Here is a 10,529-nt window from a genome sequence, read left to right on the forward strand (position 1 = left end):
TTTGCAACATTTTTGAATAAACACCTTCAGGGTCTATCTCAGCCTTTATATTGATGTTTTTTGAATTTTGATATAGCTAAATTTACATAATTGTCAAACTTTTATGAGTAGGCTTAAAACTGCTATATCTGGATTTATAAAGTAACTAGAATAAGGTAATTAGATACAAACTACATTTATTCTACTAGCAATGTTTTTACGCACCAAAACAATTATTGTTTATGTAATATATACAGTCTTCACTAGATTAATTTTAAATGAAAGTATTTGTTTGATTATATTATGTATAATTTTATATTTGCTAATTAGCAATATACAGTTGATAAATGGCAGTTTTTAATTGCTAATAGCATTTGCTAATTGTTAAAATTTAGCAATGTTTAAACCTTAAATGCCATATTAAGATTATATTACATGTTTAGTCTGCAGTACCTTTAAAATCTGTCTTTGGTACCAAATATATCAACCCTTACACTGTCACATTATTCTTTGTGCCTCAGTGACATCCAATTGAATCATATTGAGATTTTGATCGCACCGATGCAAAACTTCAGCACTTGTAATAGCAAAAAAAGTAAAAAAAATGGTTATTGCTCTCATGGCTGTACCTAGAAGTCAGATTTAATATACACTGTTCATAATTCGCTCATGATTCTCTCCTTTGATGGGAAAGGTCCCGAGTTCAATTCTTAGTTCAGCCAAATATGTTTTTTAAAGAATGATCTAGAAGTGTGGGTGTCAATATGTTTTGTTGTTGCTTGGGAGAGACTTTCATGAAGACAGTAATAGTTTGTAATAATAATGTAATTTGTAGACTGATAGTCTAAAGTGTGATTCTGGTATCGAATACGAATGGTGCTGGGTTCAAGACCAAGTCAAGCCAACAATTTTGTTAAGAATGATTTGCAAGTACATTTTTATATAATTATGCTTTGTTGTCGCTTGGGAGGCAATACAAAGATATCAGTTTTCCTTTATAGAGTTTTTAGCTTGACGGTTCAAGGGTATTATTCTTTCTGTGGGTACGAAAGGTCCTGAGTTCAATTCCCGACGAAATCAAACAATCTTTATAAGAACAATTTAAAAGTATGTTTCAATGTACATTTATCTTTTGCTGTTGCTATGGAAACACAACCAAACGATGGGAGTTTCCTTACAATCTCTAGGTATCAGAATAATTAAGTATGGATGGTCTACGTTTGGTAAATAATTGTTATCATTGGCCACATGAGAAATTCGAGTTGCCTCAGAGTGTCATAAACTTTTTTTGAATTATACAATTTTCTCAGCCTAATATTTTGAGTATGTTACTGATACTAATAAGGGGCAAGTGCTCTACAAATATGTGACATTGTTGTAAATAAGTTAAATAAGAAAAAATACATTGGTTCTACCAAATTATTATTGAAATGTAATATAAATTGTCCAAATATAGTCTAAGTTGTCTACTGAACAGGTTTAAATTTACTCATTTTGGAGTCGTGTGCACTCAACAGTGAAAGAGTTGAAGTAAACTTGGCCATAACTACATTGGCATTAAAAACTAACTTACACAATTTTCTTAGAGTTTATCAGAATATAACAGCATTTTTTATCATTCACAATTGCTTTTGGTATATGAGGTGACGTGATTGCCAAAATGTTTCAAGATTAAAATTGATAAAAGATGATCACTATTAAAACGCTTAAACTTTCACAATAATATAACTATTTATAAAAAAAATGATTGAATACAGAATGTTAGAAACTTAGTAACAAATACCTCTGCTCACATGGGCACACCGTTAGACAAATTTGATAGTTTTCAGAGGCAGTAGCTTAACAGGAACCAATCGTGTTTTTGTGACGGTGGTATCCTGCATTCATTTTTGTTCTATTGAAATATTATTTACTGAACAAAAGGCTATTTTTAGATTGGCAGCATCGACAAGTCGATGTGTCAATATTTTGCAGGTTGTAGCTGGTCAAAGCGCCACTGACTCGCCCGAGCCAATTATTGCATAAATCCTATGGCTAACCATAATCACGTTCCGAACCAATAAGGAAACAGCAGGGCTCAGTGCAGTGTACGAGACGCAGCTCTGGTAACGCAACCTTCAAATCGAAGCGTTTGGTTATACACCAGGGATAAATTATTTCCGCCTCCTATACGCTGATGAGGGCATAACTAGCTGTTGTAAGCTGTGATTGGCTGAGGCTTTCTCGAAGATTTCTAGACAATAGCCAGCTCCTGTAGTTCGCGACCAATGACTACTGATGTAGAAAATTATTGACTCAAGAGTAACAGCTGAGTGCAAAGGTAAGATTCAGCGATGTTGCCTTATAAAGGCAAAAAGACGTGAAAATACAGTTTCAAGAACCTTTTTATGCTTATTTCTTACTTCTATTCATTTTCTTTCTTTTTCCTTTTTTGTTCTCTATTATATATTTATTTATTGACATACATGTATAAATTGTACATGTATTGATATACATGTACAAATCTCTCCGGTTAAATCAAAGAAACTAAACATCTGCACACTCGACATCCCCTCAAAGATCCCTAGTAGTTTTGGCCAAAAGGAGTCAAAATATTGCCCTGACTTGATCAATGGCATGTACAATTCCCTATTTTGTCTTGTATCATGTAGGTTATTGGGAAGAGTAAAAGTGTTTTGAATAACACCAGAACTCAACACTTTGCAATATAGTGTTATTCGGGCATATTTTCTACGTTCTTGTAATAATTTTACGTTAGTGCGTTCCCTTAATTGTGAAAAGCTTACTGGTGATCTTATGCGGTAAACAAATTTCAGACATTTATTTTGGATTTTTGATATTTTTTTGATATCTTTTTTTAAATGTGGGTCCCACATCTGGCAAGCATATTCAAGGCCTGATCATATCAGAGTCTTGTATGCCACTGTTCTTGTATGTGGGTCCCACACCTGGCAAGCATATTCAAGGCCTGATCATATCAGAGTCTTGTATGCCACTGTTCTTGTATGTGGGTCCCACACCTGGCAAGCATATTCAAGGCCTGATCATATCAGAGTCTTGTATGCCACTATTCTTGTATGTGGGTCCCACACCTGGCAACCATATTCAAGGCCTGATCGTATCAGAGTCTTGTATGCCACTGTTCTTGTATGTGGGTCCCACACCTGGCAAGCATATTCAAGGCCTGATCATATCAGAGTCTTGTATGCCACTGTTCTTGTATGTGGGTCCCACACCTGGCAAGCATATTCAAGGCCTGATCATATCAGAGTCTTGTATGCCACTATTCTTGTATGTGGGTCCCACACCTGGCAACCATATTCAAGGCCTGATCGTATCAGAGTCTTGTATGCCACTGTTCTTGTATGTGGGTCCCACACCTGGCAAGCATATTCAAGGCCTGATCATATCAGAGTCTTGTATGCCACTATTCTTGTATGTGGGTCCCACACCTGGCAACCATATTCAAGGCCTGATCCTATCAGAGTCTTGTATGCCACTGTTCTTGTATGTGGGTCCCACACCTGGCAAGCATATTCAAGGCCTGATCATATCAGAGTCTTGTATGCCACTATTCTTGTATGTGGGTCCCACACCTGGCAACCATATTCAAGGCCTGATCGTATCAGAGTCTTGTATGCCACTGTTCTTGTATGTGGGTCCCACACCTGGCAAGCATATTCAAGGCCTGATCATATCAGAGTCTTGTATGCCACTATTCTTGTATGTGGGTCCCACACCTGGCAACCATATTCAAGGCCTGATCGTATCAGAGTCTTGTATGCCACTGTTCTTGTATGTGGGTCCCACACCTGGCAAGCATATTCAAGGCCTGATCATATCAGAGTCTTGTATGCCCCTATTCTTGTATGTGGGTCCCACACCTGGCAAGCATATTCAAGGCCTGATCGTATCAGAGTCTTGTATGCCACTATTCTTGTATGTGGGTCCCACACCTGGCAAGCATATTCAAGGCCTGATCGTATCAGAGTCTTGTATGCCACTATTCTTGTATGTGGGTCCCACATCTGGCAAGCATATTCAAGGCCTGATCGTATCAGAGTCTTGTATGCCACTATTCTTGTATGTGGGTCCCACATCTGGCATATTCAAGGCCTGATCGTATCAGAGTCTTGTATGCCACTATTCTTGTCTTAGTGTCAACTGTTTTAAGAACTCTATGTAACATTCCTATATGCTAGTCTGTTAGCTTTTGATGTAATTTTATCTCTGTGTTTTTCCCATTATAATTTACTACTCAGCTCCACTCCAAAATATGGATTAGAGACAACATTTGTTAACTTTGCATTATGTAAATAGTAGTCTTGCTGAGATTTCAGTTCTCCGATGGAAAAAAAAACTGAACACTTTGAAGGATTAAAAGAAAGTTGTCAGATGTGAGAACATTCCTCGAGAGTCCTTAAATCTTTGTTTAAAACTGTACTCTCACTTCTTAAATTGTACACAAGGGCATCATCTGCCAACAGACGACATTCCCATGTTATTTTGTCTGGCAAGTCGTTCACATAAACAAAAAACAGAAGCGGACCCAAAACAAATCCCTGAAGGACCCCAGAGAGAAAAGCGCAAAAATGTGATTCAACACCTTCCACTGAAACTAACTGCTTCCTACTAATTAAAAAATGTCTAATCCATGATATAAATATAGGGCAAATTCCAAGGCTTTCTAACTTAAATAGCAATAGTTGGTGCAATTTATTTATATATAGAACAAATAAATATTTATTGATTGGTTTCTATACTCGAAAAATTGCAAATAAAACACTCAAAACAAGATATTGTAACAGACATACTATATATGCTCGTTATTGTCTTAACTTACCACATGCTTTCAAAAAGCAACAAATAAAAAATAATGGAAAGAAATGTGATTAATTAAAATGTAAAATTAAATACATACAATAGCAGCTAACGCTAACATTTGCCAGGGAAGGAGATATAAGTTGTCCTTCATTACAACAGTAGACTCTAATAAATTTGGAGTTTATCAAAGTCTTAAAAGACAAACTTAGAAGCAAACCTAAAAATAAACTTTCATTTTTAACATACCAGAATTTAATTTTTTTCGGCGTTCTTAGTTTGAAGTTTCTTGCTGGTTGGCTAATGTTTCCTTTGTTTCGCTTTCACGACGAGACGACCGTTTTAAAATAAACCTATCTAAAGACGTTTTCCTTTGTCGCCCTTTCAACATGTTGCGATTAGGATGAACACAGGTGTTGTCACAAGGTTAATGCACGACCCCTAGCCAACCACTCCGAATGTCTATTTTTATAGCTTTGACAGATAGCACCGGCCTTTTCACATAGCATCGTTTCAGTCACGCTGGCACCGGCAAATTGTTTATCTTTTATGCAATGCCTGAGCAGTCTCTCCGTCAGCAGTCGTGAAGATCGCTGCACTGTTTAGAAACTATGGATAGTATTTTTTTGCTAACTAAATGCCCTGAATATAACCCTTCTGTTTGATAATTGTGAATGTATTTCTGTCATATTGCTGAGCTATATAGCTCAATCATGTATACACATTTTGCAGATTTTTTAGTAATTTTCCGTTTAATATCAATTGTTATCATTCACTTTTTTTTTGCATTATCTTTCAATTTACTGGCAAACTTTTGGTCTACTCACAGTACTTTTAATTAACATAATTCTGCACTGAAAAGCGCGCATAAAAACACGGTACAAAAGTAAAACCTGAGGAGTTGAAAAATACAGAGTGATGCTGTTCTCATAAAACACATCCGGCATATTTGGCAAGTGACTCATGTGCTCGCGTCTCAAACATGACTCGTATGTTAGCGCTAAAACTTGCGTAAAGCTGGCTCGTATCTCAAGTTTCTCGTACGTTGGAGCACTCGTAGGTTGAAGTATTACTGTATGATTCCATTGAATGTCACTGAGGCACGAAGAATAATGTGACCGTGTAAGGGTTGATACGTATATTTGGTTAAATACAGATTTTAAAGGTACTGTAGACTAAACATGTACTATAATTTTAATATGGCATTTAAGGTTTAAAAACTTAGCAATGTGTTAACAATTGCTAATTGTTAAAACATTGCTAAGTTTTAACAATTAGCAACTGCTATTAGCAATTAGAAATTTCCATTTAGCAAATGTGTATTGCTAATTAACAAAAATAAAAGTTATTCATATTATAACTGAAAAAATACTTTCATTTAAAATTAAGCTAGTAAACATTGTATATATTACATGAACAAGAATTATTTTGGTGCAAAAACCATTGCTATTGCTAAATGCAGAGCATTTAGCTAGTTACATTATAAATCCAAGTATATCAGTTTTAAGCCTACTCATAAAAGTTAGTTAGCCAGTTATGGCAATTTAGCTATATCCAAATTCAAACAACTTTAATATAAAGACGATACAGAATCTGAAGGTGTTTACTCAAAAATGTTGCAAATAATTATTGTAGAGTGATTGTGGTATTAGGTGAGCGATATACATTTGCTTAGTTCTCTGTATATCTGTAAACTTGGAGTTATCTCATACATGCCACTTTCAGCAATAAACAAACATAACTTTTCATCCAAATAATAGTCTACTTCTCGCTTGGCTCTTATGACTCATGGTATAAAGTTGGAAGGTTACAGTTGTTTGACAAAGTCTGAAGTCCTTTACAGTTGTTTTTATTTTATTTCTTAATTGTCTTTCGACTGCACAAAACACTTTTCTCATGATATGTAAATTGAAAGCTTAAATGGCAAATGTTGCTATACTTTAAATACAAGTAAATGTTCTGTCCAAAGACTTTTTTATTACCCAGGCAATGCTGACTAGCACAGCTTGTCACATATATAGAGTCAGCTATATACAAAAAAGAGTCTTAGTCCTCAAAGAAATTTTAATACATAAAACCTATTTTATTATATTTAGTTGTTCCCGTGTGCTTTCAATGGAGAAGCAGCTCGGAAACATAAATGATCAAGATACGCGAGTAAGAAGCAGGGAGGTATCGACACACTATCTTGTTCAGTTATCATAGCTTATTGAGCAGTGGACTTACAATGTAAATGATAATTAAATATGGCTTCAAAGACTCTAGATCAGTGGTTTCAAAAGTAGTATTAGCAATTTGTAACAGGTGTCATGTATAACCATAATTGATTAGCGGTTTACTGTGAGAGCTAGTATTAGTTACTGGAATATATAATAATTGTAAATCAGGAACCAAACAATGACAACAAACAGCAGGTAGGATAAAATAAACTAAGTTACAGTTAACCTAGCTATGTTTGAGATGCCTCCTTGTGAGAGAAGTGGGTCACACTTAGAAGTATGCATTGAGACAACTTTGACAGAGCCAAAGCAATCACTTTTAGTGCTAATTTATTTCAATTCAAACTAAATATGAAATTAGTTTTATAGAACTAACTATTTTTAATTTTAGTTTAAATTTAGCGTTAATTCTGTTTTGGCTTTTAAAATATGTAATTAGTTATGTTAGTACAAATATGGGTAACTAAATGAAAATAATAATCTTGAAAGGAGTGCTAGTTTGACATGTTGGGGAGACAAGTCTTAATAAAGCTCGACCGGCTTCACCAGGATTTGAACCCAGACAGCAAGTATATGATTAACCTTCAAGCAGAGTTCTTTCAATGAGGGAAGTTGGAAAAATAAATTTACAAGATTATTTAAACAAACTGACAATTGTGCATAATACAAATTGTATTAAAACAACAATATCTACCTAAACTGTTCTAATGTGAAGGTGTAATGGTGTAAAATGAGGTATAACATGTAATGTAAGTTAGCTCTATGAGTAAGTATTACTTACAGTATTGATATCAAGCTATTGCTGTTGTTTCAGTTTTTGTAAACATAGTTTTAATATAGTGTTTTAAGTTTAAACATTGTGAAGTTTTAGCACTTGGCTAATTGGGACATGTAAAATAATTGAATATATAAATAGATAAATAAATTTATTTAAAAATGAAAATAGTAAACAGTGTCTATGTCTAATAAAATTGAATTTTTGTGCAAAAACTTTTTAATTATTTGTGCAACGTCGGGACTCGTTTAGATGCATAATAAATACAGCCATGCCAGTTTTGAGCTTAGTCACTAACAATCAACTAACCAATCATGGCAAATCAGCCAGGGCAAACATAAGGCAACCCTAATATATACAAATATGATAGATTTCACTTCTAGCATCGGTTACAGCAAAACCATACATGTGATTTGCTTAGCCCTTTGACCAGAGAAAAACCATGAAAAATAACAAAATGGTAGTTGTTAGCAAGTATATTTCCAATGTTGCGGTAGTCATGAATTATAGTTCATTAAAGAAGCTAAATATTCCAATATTTTCTTTAAAACTTTCTAATTTATAACATATACTCAAATTAGGCATAATATATATCAGCAATAAATACATTATGTCACAATGATACTTAGCAATACTGATACTGATTACTGAATTACTGATACTTGACAAAGGTTGCATGAAAATGCTATGAAAAAAACAAAACGAGTGAACAACTCCGATTCATAGATTTTTTAGACTACTCAATAATACTGATGAAACTGACAATTGTTAATAACAATAATTTTTCAGACCAGAAATATTATGTAATAGATATGCGGGTTGTGACTGAAAGTGTGGATGAAACACTTACCCTGCAGGTCATCATAGCTTCCTATCATGATAAGTTCAGCATGCAAATGGGGATTCAGCCATTACGTGGAAGAAGGCAATACACCATCTGTTGGCCAACATCTTTTCAACATCTACATCATTTTGTGAATAAAACAGATGTAGCCGTTATGTTAAAAGTTCATGGAAATTCTTTGCTGATGTGAAAAGTTTTCGCTCATTGCTACAGATGGTCATGAGCATGCAAGCAATAAAAAAAGACTGGAAAGCAAGACTGGAAAGCAACACCTATATGAATGCACATGTGCAATGCTGTCAGTCTGTAAGATCAATTCCATGGCATAAACATGGCAGATTGTATGAGTGTCTCATTTGTAAACAGTGACACTAAATCATGAAAGAATGAGAAAAACACAGCTGTTTCCATCATAATATCCCCATGCCATACATTGTCGATTGCAGTGTTATGTATGTATGAAAATCTTGTAATCAAATTACAAAAAATAGCTACGCACATACCTCCTGTTAAAGCCACCGTTCTATAAATGTTGAATTAATTTATGTTACCATAAAACGATTGATTTTCAATAGATTATGTATGTGGCTCTCTATTACAAATTAGAAAATATAAACTATACTGGTACAGTTAACAGCTCAAAAACAATGGTAATGGTGCAAGTTGGTAGTTTGTTACAGATGACTGACACTGTGATGATAATTCAAGCCAGCAAGGTTGATCCAGAGTGACAGATGATTTCTTTGATCAAATTGATCAATTGCATAGGTTTTTTTGAAATCAAACAATGACATTGAATTACAAAAGAATGAGAGTGACTCAACTGTTTTCATGATGGCATTGCAGTATGTTGCTATGGTGATACAGAGTGAAAACTTCTAGTAATTATTTTACGCAAAATAGCTTTGAGAATCCATCCTATCAAAATCATGGCATTGAAAATATGAAATTAACTTTTGTTGCTATTTGAAAACCAATTTTCAATAAAACCTGAAAGTGAAACTTTATTACAAAATATGAAACGCAAACTATACCAAAAACACCTGCACAAATTGGACTGTCATCCCTGCGTTAGTCAGTTGATGGTAGACGACTAACACTCCAATGGTATTTTATACAAATCGTGGTGATCAAACGTAGCAATTCAACAATGGATTCTATTAAAATAAACAAAATGAATATAATGAATTAAAAACTTGTCACTTGCTTGTTGATTTTCTTCTTCTCTTCTTATGAACTTATTTATTATGATAAGATTTGTGTACATTTCTGTTCAAGCAAACTCAAAAAACGAAAACAAGTATTTCTTTGTCTGGGTTTTGGTCATATGCCCTGCCGATTGATGAGACAAAATAAACATATTGTATCTTAACTTCTAACGCATCAATTGATTAAGAGCTAATAGCAATTTAATTTACATTAGATGACACACTATGTCGTAAGATAATCAACATTTGGGTACCTTTCTAATGCAAATATGTTTCAACCCCGCACATAACTTTGTTTTAAACAAATCACAGACATTACATATAACACAAAAAAGTTTGTTTCACATTGTTGTGTACCATAAACAATACATCATAAAAAACCTGCCAACGTGGTTTAAAGGAGAATTCTAGAAAAAATGTATGTAGTCTTCATAATTTTAATCATGGCGTGATAACTGCTATTATAATTTTGTCGAAAAATGGTAAAATTGCTGCAAATGGTTTAATCACTCGGGTAAGTGTAATGCTCATGTGATTAGGAAATCTCCTGCAGTATGCGATGAGAAAGCTCATAAAGGCATTGAAGGCTAGTGGCACTGTAATTTACATCAGATGACACCATGGCCCAGCTTGATCAAAGTTCGGGTATCTTCTTAACGCAATTACTTTTTCAACATGACGCT

This window comes from Watersipora subatra, chromosome 6 (assembly GCF_963576615.1).
Source record: "Watersipora subatra chromosome 6, tzWatSuba1.1, whole genome shotgun sequence".
Lineage (NCBI taxonomy): Eukaryota > Metazoa > Bryozoa > Gymnolaemata > Cheilostomatida > Watersiporidae > Watersipora > Watersipora subatra.